This window comes from Dipodomys merriami, unplaced genomic scaffold (assembly GCF_024711535.1).
Source record: "Dipodomys merriami isolate MVZ:Mamm:240054 unplaced genomic scaffold, mDipMer1.0.p SCAF_8, whole genome shotgun sequence".
Classification (NCBI taxonomy): domain Eukaryota; kingdom Metazoa; phylum Chordata; class Mammalia; order Rodentia; family Heteromyidae; genus Dipodomys; species Dipodomys merriami.
The window spans coordinates 11,579,866-11,594,409 of record NW_027206401.1 but is presented as its reverse complement, the minus strand read 5'-3'; the positions used below and the strand labels follow the sequence as shown (position 1 = coordinate 11,594,409).

The following is a 14,544-nucleotide window of genomic DNA, read 5'->3' as shown; positions in this document are numbered from 1 at the left end:
ATGCAGATTACTGTATCAGAAATACCAAAGTGGGTTTGTTAGGCCACTGTCTCTATGAATAACCATGATAATGAGCCACGAAGAGAGAGAATGGCTTGCCTGGAGTGACAAGCTGGCAGGGTTGAGAAGAAAGGGCAGAATCTAGGTGTGCTCTCTGCTGTGTAGGCTTTGAAGTCTCACAGGTGATGAACTTCTCCCCACACAGGAAAGCAGAGAAAAAGATCTCTGTGTAGTCCTTGCCGGACCCCTCAGTCTGCAGAAGCTGGAGGCCAAGCGAGTGAACTCGCTAGGAAGCCAGACAGCCAAGCTTGTTAGCTGTGGAGGTTTCTTGTCGTTACAATGGGGAAGTGCTATTCAAAGTTCTTGTCTGCTTCCTAAAATACCTTGCCACCAACTTCCTCCTGGAGAAAGGGAGGCCTGGGAGAGAAGGGGGAGTGCCTGCCTGTCCTGAGATTAGAACCCAGTGGGGAAGTACAGCAGGCACCAAGGGGAGGTCATCTGCACACAGCCTCAGTCTTCAACACGAGGGTATCTAATCACAGACCAGGCCATGGGAATGGGGGTGGGGAACTTTCAAACTGGAAACTAGTTGTGCAGATTTGCCTTTTATCAGCACCTGAATCCCCAGCTATATTAAATTGATGCCACTGATTTGATGAGCTGTTAAAAAGAATTGATCAACTCTGGGCTCCGGTGGCTCACGCCTGTCATCCTAGCTGCTCAGGAGGCTGAGAGCTGAGGATTGAGGTTTGGAGGCAGCCTGGAGAAAAATCTGAAAGACTCTGATTTCCAGTTTATCAGCACAAAGCCATAGTGGAGGGATAGATCAAATGGTAGAGCACCAGCCTTGAGAGAAAAAGCCACACTCACAAACTCAGTCCTCCCTGAGTTCAAGACCCAGAACTGACACATCAATAATCCCCATGATTTTTCCTACATGTGAGATAAAACAACTTTTTTTTTAAAGTAAGGTTGTGAAAAAACTGAAACATAGCATCCATACCCACATTAAGTGAGAAAGAAGGAAGTTACGGAGGGTAGTTACTCACTTCTGTGCTTTGTGTTCTGTGTCTGTAAAGTGTGGATATCTGTCTGTCTGTTTTTTTCTGTAACAATAAGGATATTGTGAGGATTAAAGCATTTAGCTCTAGTTTGTCTGCTAGGTGGGAAGCAGTTTGTGAATGGTAGCTATTACTACCTTTGAGACAGAATAGTATCGATTGATAGAAGTCTTGGTTTCACTATGAGCAAGTAATTGAAGCTCTCTCTCTGAGCCTCAGTGCTTTTGTCTGTAAAATGGGGGCACAATGTGTTCCACATCCACGAAGGAGTTGTTTGGAGAGCTACACACTTAACACTTGGGACTGTGATCCTGTGTGACACGGGCATGCTAAGACATGATGTACTTCTTCTTGTACTATGTAAGAATGCCCACACATGCAGAGAGATCTCACGAGCTCCTCCATTTGCCTCTGTTCTTCATTCAGTCCTGCCCATGGTCACACTGTTGGTTGATGCAGGAGAAGCTGTGTCTACAGTGCTTTTAAGACATTTACCAGCAGCGATGGGTTCTCAGTGCTGTACCATAATCAGTGCCTCCTGGAGGGGCTCTGGAAGAAATGAGAGACCATCCTGTGTTATCTGCATAAATCTGCATCACCACTGATCATCATCTTCATCATCACCATCATCATCACCGATCATATATACACACAGACATAGACACAGACACACTCTCTTACACACACATAAGAATCAGAGATAGCCCACTGTGGTGTTTGTGCAAGTGCAGTGTTTACCCCTCTATTCTTGAGTCTGTGCATCAGCAAGGCTGACCCAGAGGGGTAGGGCTGGCTTTCTGTGAGCCTTGTATGTAATTGGCTCTTATGGCTAAGAAGGGAAAGCAAATGGGAGCTGTTTGTGTGTGTCTGTGTGGGTGTTGTCCCTAAGCTTTTTTGCTCAAGGCTAGCACTGTCACTTGAACCACAGCAGCACTTCTCTTCCTCCTCCTCCTCTTCTTTTTCTTTTTTACTCAGATGGGAAGAAATAGGATATCATGTCTTAACATCCATGATGCTTATGCCACAAACCATTCAAGGGTGCTTTTTAGGGAGATGTACCTAAGGTGGGCCCTTCCTCTTCTTTTCTAATCTTGGATTCTGGTTGTCTTTGTTTTTTGTTTTTTGGGTCCGGTAGTGGGACCTGAACTCTGGGCCTGGGAGCTATCCCTGAGCTCTTCAGCTCAAGGCTAGCGCTCTACCACCTGAGCCACAGTGCCACTTCCGGCTTTTTTTCTTTTTGCTTATGTGGTGCTGAGGAATCAAACCCAGGGCCTCAGGCATGCAAGGCAAGCGCTCTACCACTGAGCCACCTTCCCAGCCCCGATTCTGGTTGTCTTTATTTATTTTTTTTTTGTCGGTCGTGGGGCTTGAACTCTGGGCCTGGGAGCTGTCCCTCAGCTCTTCCGCTCAAGGCGAGCGCTCTACCACTTGAGCTACAGCGCCACTTCCGGTTTTCTGGTGGTTTATTGGAGATAGGAGTCTCACGGTCTCTCCTGCCCGGGCTGGCTTTGAACCGCGATCCTCAGATCTCAGCCTCCTGAGTAGCTAGGATTACAGGCGTGAGCCACCAGCGCCCGGCTCTGGTTGTCTTTATAGGTGACTACTTCCTCCTCCTCCTCCTCTCCTCCTCCTCTTCTACTCCTCCTTCTTCCTCTTCTTCCTCCTCTTCTCATATTTATTATTATTATTATTATTATTATTATTATTATTATTATTTCTGGTGTTGGGAATAGAACCCAAGGCCTGAAACATGCTAGGCAAGTGCTCTATTACTGAGCTACATCCCAGCCCAAGGCTTTGTATTGCTATGATAGAACATTTGAAATGTCTGCAATGCTTCACTGTTAGCTCTGTGTTTCTGTCTGTTTCTTCAGCTCCTCAATTTCTCTATAGTTCTTGATTCTCAAGTGATCCACTTCTCGAATTAAAAAAAGGTTCCTTGAACATAATAGGGTTTCCCCCTTATGTGTTAAATAGGAATAATGTCATATGTGAGCCCGTGCTGGTTATTTTTAAGCCTAGGAAGATGCTTTGTCCCTTCTTCGTGCCTTGTGGAAGAGCTATGCCATTGGTGGTTGTGAGTCTGGGAGTTGTCTTTGCTAGGAACTTGCACCAACTGTGACTTGGTTTATTTATGAGTTGGGGCTAAGACAGCTTTTCCTTTTCATTGCTTCTCTAATTTGACTTGAAATAGAACTGCCTCTTGCAGTAAATGGGTTTGCTGTGTGTTTATTTTCTTCTTCCTCTTTCATAGCAGTTGTTAGTTGAGTGGTAAATAGGATTTGTGGGTGGAATAAGAATTAGTGTTTTTGGAAATTTTGAGTGTCATATTGGCTACATGGCTAAGTAGCTCAGAGTTGGAGATCGAAAAGAAATACCATACTTAATATTATCATTTGACTCAAGGGTTTTTTCACCAAATTTGTGTGTGTGTGTGTGTGTGTGTGTGTGTGTGTGTGTGTGTGTGTGTGTGTGTGTGTGTGTGTGTGTGTGTGTTAGCCCTTCAAGGGATGAACAGTTTAGTTAAAGGGATGTCTAGACTGTAGGCACAGACATACTTGATTTGAATCTGGTTCCCATTTCCAACCTTGGGGCAAGTTATCTAACCTCTCTGTCTCTATCTGTTTGGGTTGCTAGTAACAAAGTTCCAGACTGGGCTGCTCAGACAACAATGACCTACTCTTCACTCTTCTGGGGCCCAGGACCAAGGCACAGAGAGCTTGGGTGTTTCATGAAGGCCTGGTTCCTTGTTTGCAGGTGGCTGCTTGCTGCTTTCTCCTTGTGTCTATAGTCAATAGTCAGGGGTGATCTCTGTGTGTGTCTTTTCTTTTATTATTATTATTTTATTTTTATTTTTATTTTTATTGGTCATGGGCCTGAACTCTGGGCCTGGGTGCTGTCCCTCAGCTCTTCAGCTCAAGGCTACACTCTACCACTTAAGCCACAGTGCCACTTCTGGCTTTTTCTGCTTTTGTGATGCTGAGGAATCAAACCCAGTGCCTCATGCATGTAAGGCAAGCGCTCTACCACTGAGCCACCTTCCCAGCCTATGTGTATCTTTTCTTATGAGGACACTAATCCCATTTCTGAGGGCTCCACCCTCCCTACCTAATTACCTTCCAAAGACCCTACCTCCTTGGGCTTGAACTCAGGGATGGGTGCTGTCCCTAAGCTTTTTTTGCTCAAGGATAGCACTATCATGTGAGCCATAACATCACTTCCTCCTCCTCTTCTTCCTCCTCCTTTCTCTTTTTTTGGTGGCTATTTGGAGATAAGCATCTCACAGACTTTCTTGTCTGGACTGGATTTGAACATGGATCCTCAGATCTCAGCCTCTTGAGTACCTAGGATGACATATATGAGCCACCAGTGCTTGGCAAACATTTAGACTTTAACATTTGCTGTTTGCTGAACTGTCAAATGGAGATAGTAGAACTGGGAACTCGTTATAGAGGGTTGTTAGGAAGATAAAATAAGCTAATGCTTACCAGGTGCAAGGATTGTGCTTGTTGACAAGTGAGCACTAAAATATGCTATTGAAATCATAAGTATTCATTTAAAGCATAAATATTCTCCTAGTTTGCAGATTACCCCATTCACGATTGTTGTGGCACATTAGACTTCACACTGGAGAGGGAAAGATTTTTTATTTCCTCTAAATGACTTACCTTGGATTATTAGCCAGAAATTCTGGCTGATGTTAGTCATAAACTACTTGAATGTCCTATAGTACAGCCAGTCCTGAAATTATAAAAAGGAAATGAGTTGGTGGAAATGGGGTTATAAATTCAACTTTATATTCCTACCTCTACAGTAAAGAAGTAGAAGAGGAAAAAAATACATTTTTCTCTTCGGGATTCAGGGCGATTCAATGTTCAGAAAAATACTTCTACATGTCACATTTCTTAAGAGTTATCAGGAACTTATTGCTCCCTTTTGAGTGTAGTTTCATCTGAAGTCACCAAGTGAGAACATTTCTTAAAATCAGACCCTGCTGGTGGCCCATGTCTGTAATCTTTAGCTACTCAGGAGGCTGACACCTCAGGATCACAGTATGAAGCCAGCCCAGGCAGGAAAGTTCATGAGCTTCATATATCCAACTAACTACCAAAAAGCTGGAAGTAAATCTGTGACTCAAGTGGTATAGTGCCAGCTTTGAGCAGAAAAGCCAAGCAAGAGGTAAGTCCTTGAATTCAAGTACCAGTACCAGTATTCACAAAAAATGAGTAAGTGAAATAGAGGAGTTTCAGTGATGGGCATAGAATCTCACATTGGAGCAAACATTAATAAACATGTTTAAGAACGGCAGGCAGGGACTTGCTCAGATACAGTGCTTGCTTTTTTGATAAGTCACTTACTTCCCAGGTTTGGAGTTGTTCCTGTTGATGGCTAGCTCACTGATTCTTTTAACTGTTGAAGGATTAGTTAGTTATGAAAGCCTGGTGAGCTAAACTGGGCAGGTCAAGTGTCAGTTCCTTCGATAACAAAGATGGCCCCAGATGTTAATATATAGACTGCCCTGTAAACCATGTTCAGGTGGAGTCACATGGCCCAGTGCACCTACTGCGTGCAGCCTATGTAGCATGTGTGTGGTAGTGTCAGACCATGAGACCTGTGGCCAAGTGAGGGAGTCAGAATTGTAAGTTCAGGAGAAGACATTGATGTAGAAGAGAAGGTGGTTAGTGTGGCTTGCTTGCTTTTTTCCTCCCTCCCTCCCTCCCTCTCCCTTTCTCTCTCTCTTTCTTTCTTTCTTTCTTTCTTTCTTTCTTTCTTTCTTTCTTTCTTTCTTACTTTCTTTCTTTCTCTTTCTTACTTTCTTTCTTTCTCTTTCTTTCTTTCTTTCTCTTTCTTTCTTTCTCTTTCCTTCTTTCTTTCTCTTTCCTTCTTTCTTTCTTTCTTTCTTTCTTTCTTTCTCTCTTTCTTTCTCTCTTTCTTTCTTTCTTGGTTGGGCCTGGATGCTGTCTCTGAGCTCTTTTCCTCAAGAGCTCTACCACTTTGAGCCACAGTGCCACTTCTAGTTTTCTGGTGGTTAATTGGAGATAAGATTCTCATAGACTTTCCTGCACTGGGCTGGCTTTGAGCCATTATCCTTAGATCTCACCCTCTTGAGTACTTAGGATTACAGGTTGAGCCATCAACTCCCTGCTGAATTTATTTTAATTAATTAATTAATTAATTAATTTTTGCCCGTCTGAGGGCTTGAATTCTGTTCCTGGGCTCCTTTTGCTCAAGGCCAGCACTCTACCATTTGAGCCATAGCACTACTTCTGGTTTTTTTTTTTTTTTGTTTGTTTTGTTTTTTTCTGTGATTAATTGGAGATGAGAGTCTCATGGAGTTACTTGCCTGGGCTGGCTTTGAACCACAATCCTCAGATCTCAGCCTCCTGAGTAGAAGGGTTACAGATATGAGCTAGCAGAGCCTGGCACTTAATTTCTTTTGTAAGTCATAGTGATTTATTGTTCTTGACTTTTGCATGCTTTGCTGGTATGATTTATATTTCTACAACTACTTTCTTCAATATACATGTGAATCCCAAAATTGTGTGTGTGTGTGTGTGTGTGTGTGTGTGTGTGTGTGTGTGTATGTGCATAATACAAGTCTGGCTTCAAACCATCATCCTCAGATCCTAGCTTCCTGAGTTGCTAGGATTACAGATGTGAGCCATTGGCACTCAGCTAAAATTATATTTTACACTGAATGACATTTCCTTTAAAGCTGATCCTTTTAAGTGTGATTTACTCACACAAAGTTCAACAAAAAACCCACACCCCAAAGTGGAATGTTATATTCTAACATAACTTTCATCATTCATGAGAAAGACGTGCTTATTATTAGGGTCTCTTATTTCATTAGGTGATGACTCCAATTTGTTGTCAAAGTCTAATTTTGTGTTTATGTACTGAGAGCTTCTAATTTAGAACAGTTTAATCTACTTCTGGTTTTGTTGGCTTGTGTGTGAGATAATGTATTGACTTGAATCTTCTTTTGATAGTGGCTTAATTAAGTGGTTGGACAAATGTTTATAGTACACATTCTAAAACCGTAAATTTTGTCTCTAAGTGGTTGCAGGTGGATTCGCATTTTAAAAAGATTCTGAGCTTTGGAGAGAACAGGCTTTAAAGAGCAGTTCTGGAAGTAAGGACAGGGTCAGGAGGTATCACAGGAGACTGGAAGGAGGCCACAGGGCCTGGCCAGGCCTGGGCTGCAGGACATGGAGATACACAGGGTGACAGTACAGCACATGATTGTGCTGAAGTTCCACCATGCTGGATTGCAGGTCCATTTAGGAAACAAGGAAAACCTGGTTAGTTGATAGGGAAGAGAACAGAGGGACTTTCCAATTTATGGGATTTCTTTTCTTTTCCTTTTTTTTTTTTTTTTTTTTTTTTTGATCATAGAGCTTGAACTCTGGGCGTGGGTGCTGTCCCTGAGCTCTTCAGCTCAAGGTGAGTGCTCTACCATTTGAGCTCCACTTCGGGTTTTCTGATGGTTTACTGGCCACGAGTCTCACAAACTTTACTCCCAGGGCTGGCTTTGAACCATGATCCGCAGATCTCAGCCTCCTGAGTAGCTAGGATTATAGGCATGAGTCACCAGTGCCGGGCCAACTTGTGGGATATTTTAATTAACCTTTGTGTACTGGATTTCCCTTTTCTATCATTTTTTTCCCTTCACATCATTTAAAGTCCTTCCTTGAGGGTCTATATAATCCCTTTTTTCTCAAATGATGTGTGTAAAACCTGACCCTACCCATCCCACCCTGTGCAACTCTTCATTATTTCTTTCTGTTGACATAGTGCCACCTCAGAGGAAAATCATTACCCAGTCAAACAGGTTCCAGTGTTCTGTGATTAAACCAATTCACATTCTGGTCTCACGCTTTTTATTTTTTAAAACATCTTCAGTTTTTGAAATTCATGTCTGTTTTGAATGGTTTTAGACTTTGAACTCAAGGCCTTGTACTTGCTAGGCAGGTGCTCCACCATTTGAACCATGCCTTCAGCTCTCTGCCTCCATTTTTATGGCCTGTTACTAGATTTGAGGGAGCCTCTGGTCTCTTGATTGGATGAGGAAGTCATCATGGTGGTCTGGATTAAGTTTAGAAAATGCTCTGTACTCTTGGTGTGTAGGACTGGGGAAGTGCTTCAGCCTTCTGTTAAATATGTCATCTACCTGTTTTCCACCTTTGAGAGATTTCTGGCTAAGCTACTTAGTTCACTTGTGACTTTTCAGCTTGTCTCTCAGTGGGGACAGACTGATATTCTATGGCTTCCCCTATTTGGAACTTTTGAAACCTTTCTTCTGACACTAGAAGGCTTATAACCAAGAACACATCTGGGTGAAGTTAGATAGCAGCTAGTAGCCAGCCATCCCTGCCTTCTGGTGTTTTGAGTGAGTCAGATCTGTTTTGGATTGTGGCTTCTTGGATCCATGCTCCCACACTGAACACCTCTGGGAATGTGTAAGATCAAAGTAGAATAGGCACTACTTAACCTTCCCTGTTTTCCTTGGCTTTGACTCATGTTTACAGGTTTAAAACAAAAAGTGATTTGGGACACAGCTTCTGCAGGTCTCTCAGGGCTGCCAGCCCTTGCCAGGGCCGCCTGAAGCACCATCGCCCAAGCCCTGGCCCTGGTTCTGTATGTCACAACACCTGGATGATGGCACAGGCTCAGTCAAGGCCCTTTCTTACTTGCTGATTCCTGGGGGCACGGTCTACCATCCCTCTATCAGGTCAGCCTGGCTCTGGCCCTTAAGCATCACTGTTCCATCCTGGGGCAGGGCCCGGCCTTCGATCTCAGATGTCAGCTCTGCCTCTGCCTTACCCCACCCAAACACCCACCCCAGGCTCCACCCTTAGACTCCCATTTTTATCTGGGTTTCCTGAGGACAAGGGAGCATAGCAACAGTCAATTCAGGTGAAATCACGTCCTGGAATTTGAGTCCCACCCTAGCAAATATTTGCCCACCCAGACAGATGTTAGACTTGGATAAAAAGAAGAACCTTTCTCATACCCTCTGGATACCAGAGATGCCCACTTTTAGCATGCAAAGAAACAGATCTTTTAAGTTAGAAAAAGAAAAAGAAAAAGAAAGAAAGTGATTTGGGTTGCCCTTCCCCCAACAGCTGCCTGGCCCAGGGTAAATCCTGTTACCTATCTAGCTGTATCTGTAACTGTAGTACCTCTGACTAGAGTTAGTGTAAGAAGTAGTAAACATCCTGATTGTAAAACATAATGGCATACTACTTGTTACAGAGGTGTTGGTAATTTTGAGTTATCATTTTGAAAATGATGGACTGTCTGATTCAATTTTGTGCTTTGTGACAAATTCTACAATAGTGCCGTGTGACGGTTTGAGCTTCCTACGTGTCTTACAGAAAGCAAACATATAGTTTCTCTGCCACTGAGTTATGGTTCAAGAATACGCCTTTTATTGTTAATCAATGAATGTGATAGTCTCTAAGGTTTTACCGATCCCCACAGGTGCAAATCAGTCCTTATTGGGCAGTTTTCTGGCCAGAGGCCAGAAACCCTCCGAAGAACTGCCAAATGAAACATAAAGAGCTCTGAACAAAATGTCAGCCAGAATTTGAATCAAGACTTATTTTATTTTCCTCCAGCTCATTTACTGTTCACTTCCTTGGCCTGAGTAGCTCTCATTGTCAGTCACTTATTCTAAGACAAGAACAGTGTTAGGCCTGAGCTGTGTTCCTCCCATTTATGCCTTTGATGTAGCTGAGATGATACAGTATGCCGCCACTTCCAGTTTTCTCTGTTGAGATAGACTCTTGACTTATTTTTGGCCTAGATTGGCCTGGAACTATGATCCTCCTGATCTTACCCCTCAAGTTGCTGGGATGACAGACCTGAGCCATTGTTTTTGGTGTCCCTTTGGTTTTGTCCAAAACAAAATTTCTTAAGAGAGGATTTTATATTCTTTTTGTTTTTTGAAGCAGTCACTATAATCAGATAATCCTGTTCAAAATCAGTGGACAGGGGCCCTCCCCTGAGCAGTCACTGCACAGCTGCAGATGCAGCTGCCACTACGTCCTACCTGACTCAAGTGCCCACAGAGACTATGGTAGCAAACACTGGTCCCTTGTGAAAACACCTTCAAGGCTCCTCAGAGGACTTGATTTGCAAGAAAATATTCTGATCAGACCCAACATGATCAACCTTCCCTTGGGCATCAAAGCAGCCGGCTACACAAGGGCTTGAGCAGAGGCCACAGCCCCACACCATCGCTGGGAGTCTACAGGTGGCCACACTGCCCTTTAGGGGGATGATTTGTTTGCTTCTAAATAGGCAGGCTGCACTTTCTGGTTCTCAGTGGTCTCTGAAGTTGGTCTTCCTCTTCTCCACAAATGCAGCCATGCCTTCGTGCCCGTCATCAGTAGCAAAGGTTGAATAGAAGAGTTTCTTCTCCAACTTGTTTCCCTCTGTTAGCGCCATTTCAAAAGCTGCATTCACAGATTCTTTGGCCATGGCTGATATAATTTTGGCATTGCTGGCAATTTTTTCTGCACACTGGATGGCCTCTTCAACTAGTGTTTCAACAGGAAAAACCTGGCTTACCAACCTGCTTGCTTTGCATCCTGGGCTGAGATCTGATAACCAGTCAGGACCATCTCCATTGCCAGGGACTTTCCAACTGCACGGGTGAGTCTCTGGGTGCCTCCAGCACCTGGGATGGTTCCCAGCAGGATTGCTGGTTGTCCAAACTGGGCTTTCTCACCAGCGTAGTTGATGTCACACATCATTGCAAACTCATAGCCTCCACCAAGAGCAAAACCATTGACAGCGGCGATGACCGGCTTCTTCCCACGGGTGAGGTGGTCCCAGTGGCTCCGGAACTTACTGGAGTAACAGAACTGGAATGGCTGATTCTGCATTTCCTTGATATCCGCTCCAGCAGCAAATGCGCAATGGTGCGCCCAAGGCTGGATCCTCCTCACAGGCCTCCGGGCCTGGTTGAGCCCCTCGATGAGCGCCTAGGGGCGGTTCACCAGATGAGTCCCACACTGCTATTTCTCCCCCTTTTTTCTGTAATGATGTACTCAGAGCTGGCCCACAGGCGAAGGGTTGCGGCGCAGGGAAGCCGGAGAGGAGCCACCAGCACGCGCGGGCGCCGGGGAGGAGGGCAGTCACGGCGGCCATGGCGCGGGGACAATCTACACAGCTTCAGTTCCCCCTTGTTGGACTACACCAAAGCTGTTTTCAGGGAGCCAGTATCTTTCTAGTTTGATCAAACAGCCTCCCTGTCCTCATCTCACATGCCTGATGTATTGCAGGCACTCACTTGAATGTATCTATCCAATGTTTATTTATGATTTGCCATGTGCAAAGAACAGTGAGCATGATTGGGAGAGATACAGAAAATAAACAAGCTGTGCTGTGCCCCTGGAAACCCCCAAGACAAGTGCTTCAGAATCATTGTCACAGTCTTTGGTATGTTTATTGGAATTGTTGGGGGTAGATGTTTGCTCCTTTTAGCATCTCAGCAGTAAAGAGGGAAGTCTGCTTGGTCAAGTATATGTTACCTACAGCGATTGGCACAGAATGGAAAGGCCAGACGTTGAAAAGAAAGACCTTACCCTGTTAACTTCAAGAAGGAAATGCTAAAACCACCAGGGTGGCTTGCTCTGAGCTGGAGCTGGAGATGCAGAAGAGGAGGGAAAGGGTTCAGATGTGGCTGGCCAAATACACAGAAATGGCGTGGTACAGGGGGCTTGAGGCTTTCTAGGGGAAGCCTTGTGGATGATGAGCACCTGGGTTTTGCTTGTTTCTCAATCTACAGTTCTCACATGCAATGTTTTCCTGGAAGGGAACTGCTGAACGTCCCTCTAAGGCCCCTCACTAAGCATAGAAATTCCATGCTGAACGTTTGACTCGATGACCATTTAGACTGATCCATTTTAAATTTCCCAGCCAATTTTGTGGACTCAGTCCTGTTCTTGACAGTTCTGCAAGTTCTAGACTCTTACACACTAGTCTGGAGTATTCCTGTTATTCTCAAATATGCTAGAAGGTGGTATATGCACAGTTGTACATGTGGTTGGTCTTTTAAGGGGAGACACTTGACCCTAGAATATTTCGCTGGATTGGTTTTCTTTTTCCAGTTTTCATCATCTTAAGCTCTTGTTTAATCTGCTCCTAGCAGATGTGGGCGGGGTTTTGACTCACAGAGAAAAGGGAGATTAGAGTTTACCAAATTTGTGATTTCCTAAGAGCTGCCAATTGTGGGAATTACTGGGAGAGATTTTATAAGTCGTTACAGGCTAATTGAATCAATATCTACAGAGAATAGGCCCAGGAACCAAAAGGAGGTCTTGGAGAAGGAAAAATGAAGGGAGATAAAAAGGAGGAGGAGAAAAGCAGTATTTTAGAATGTGAGACTGTGTCTGCCATTGTGTTGGCACCAGGTTTGATTTGTCAGTGGTTTTCTTTTCCTTCCTTCCTTCCTTTCTTTCTTTCTTTCTTTCTTTCTCTTTCTTTCTTTCTTTCTCTTTCTCTCTTTTCTTTCTCTCTTTCTCTTTCTTTCTTTCTTTCTTTCTTTCTTTCTTTCTTTCTTTCTTTCTTTCTTTCTTTCTTTCTTTCTTTCTTTCTTTTCTGCTGAGGAAAACCAGACAACAAAAGAGAAACCAAAGAAAGTATATTTGCTAGAATTGGCAATCTGCATTTTCAAAAATATTTCTTTGTTTGTTTGTTTGTTTGTTTGTTTGGGTCCGGTCGTGGGGCCTGAACTCTGGGCCTGGGCTCTGTCCCTCAGCTCTTCAGCTCAAGGCTAGCGCTCTACTACCTAAGCCGCAGCACCAATTCTGGCTTTTTTTCTTTTTGCTTATGTGGTGCTGAGAAATCGAACCCAGGGCCTCATGTAAGCGCTCTACCACTGAGCCACCTTCCCAGCCCTCAAAAATATTTCTTTAAGTGGGGAAGAGGTTAGGAAGAGAAAGGAGAAGAACATGACAATGAGAAAGGACAAGAGATGGGAAGTGGAATAATGGAACCTACTTGCACATGGCAGATGATGGGTGAAGAGGAGGGAGGGGAGCAGATAAAGGACTGGGGCAGATGTGCACATCTGAAGGCGTACCTTTGCTTGGCTCACTCACTTGGGCAGGCCATTCTGATTGTGTATAACCATTACTGAGGACTCTCCACTTCCTTTTCCTGCCATTCATCTCACGTAAAACTGTTCTGAGCCTTCTCCTTCAGGCTCTTGGTTATTCTTCAGAAGTCAATGAATTCCTAAGAGATATCCGCATATCCTTTTTCTTGAAATCTGTCTTCCCTTCTGACTTCTTTCCTGTTATCCCAAGAAATGGTTACTCAACGAATCCCAAATCCTTTTGAGACTCTGGAGATTATAAGGATTTGAGCCAAGAATTACATAGCAAGCCTCTGTTTTATATCTGGAAAATATGGGCAGAATGATACTACAAGGAGGATTTTAAGTGATGTATATGATTTGATGATAAGAACGAAATTTTTTCTGTCGCAGTTGATAGGACAATTGTAAAATGTTCTTTCCCATTAATTAAAGAACTCTGCTTATTTACCCCACAACAATTGACTGTTGATAGGATTTTTAAAAGATGTTACTTTAAATAATGAGATAGCTTTTGTTGACAATATTTGACACATTATTTAATTACTTTGGCCTTGCCTCATGTTGCCTTTAGCACAAGTGATTTTGCCTTTTGTTAACTTGATAAAAAGTCTGCTTGACCTGCTGTAAAATGTAAGAGGTACCTATAATTTGTCATATTGGTGAAGAGCCTGTCTTGTTTATTTGAACTACTTGTTATTTTTTATCATGACAGTGAAAATACAGAAGTCTGCTTGTTTAACATACTTGTGTTACAGGTTAGAATGACTATTTATTGATTAATTGTTTTATCTAGGCCAGTACTGGGGCTTGAACTCAAGGCTAGAACACTCTTCCTTAGCTTTTTCACTTAGGACTGGCTATCTTCCATTTAAACTACAGATTCACTTCTGGCTTTTTACTGGTTAGTCTCTTGGATTTGTTTGCCCGTGTTGGCTTTGAATCTTACTTCTCAGCTTTCAGTTTACTGAGTAGTTAGGATTACAGGCATGGGCCACACAGCATATACACAAATAAAAGGTGAGATTGAGCCCACTCTTAAACAGAACAATTGCTCCTGAAGACTCACCATCTGGGATGAATCTATAAATGAGGGCAAGATTAGAATATGTTTCCAATTTCCCTTGCATTTTTTTTCTCACAACCTTCTATAATATAACTTGTGTGACATTGTGCATCATTCTTGGTCAATTCTAAGAGGACATTTAAGTACCCATGTGATTCTGTGGGTTTCTCTTATTGCTAAAACCTGAATAGTCTAGAAAGTGTTTGAACCATAGTTTTAGGCCTAAGCATCTTATTTTGGAGGGAGCGTCAGTTTCTTTTGTCAGAATGCAGTCTCATGTGAGTATGCGTGTTGGGAACCGTACT

At 43.4% G+C, this 14,544-nt stretch overlaps 1 protein-coding gene and 1 pseudogene across 1 annotated transcript in view; one reads left to right on the top strand and one right to left on the bottom strand.

The window, feature by feature from the left end:
• The window catches only part of Ppp1r14c (protein phosphatase 1 regulatory inhibitor subunit 14C), a 72,350-nt gene that overhangs the window by 23,077 nt on the left and 34,729 nt on the right, over positions 1-14,544 (top strand). The gene's annotated exons all lie outside the window — the stretch shown is intronic.
• LOC138819059 (enoyl-CoA hydratase, mitochondrial pseudogene) lies at positions 10,347-11,222 on the bottom strand (annotated as a pseudogene).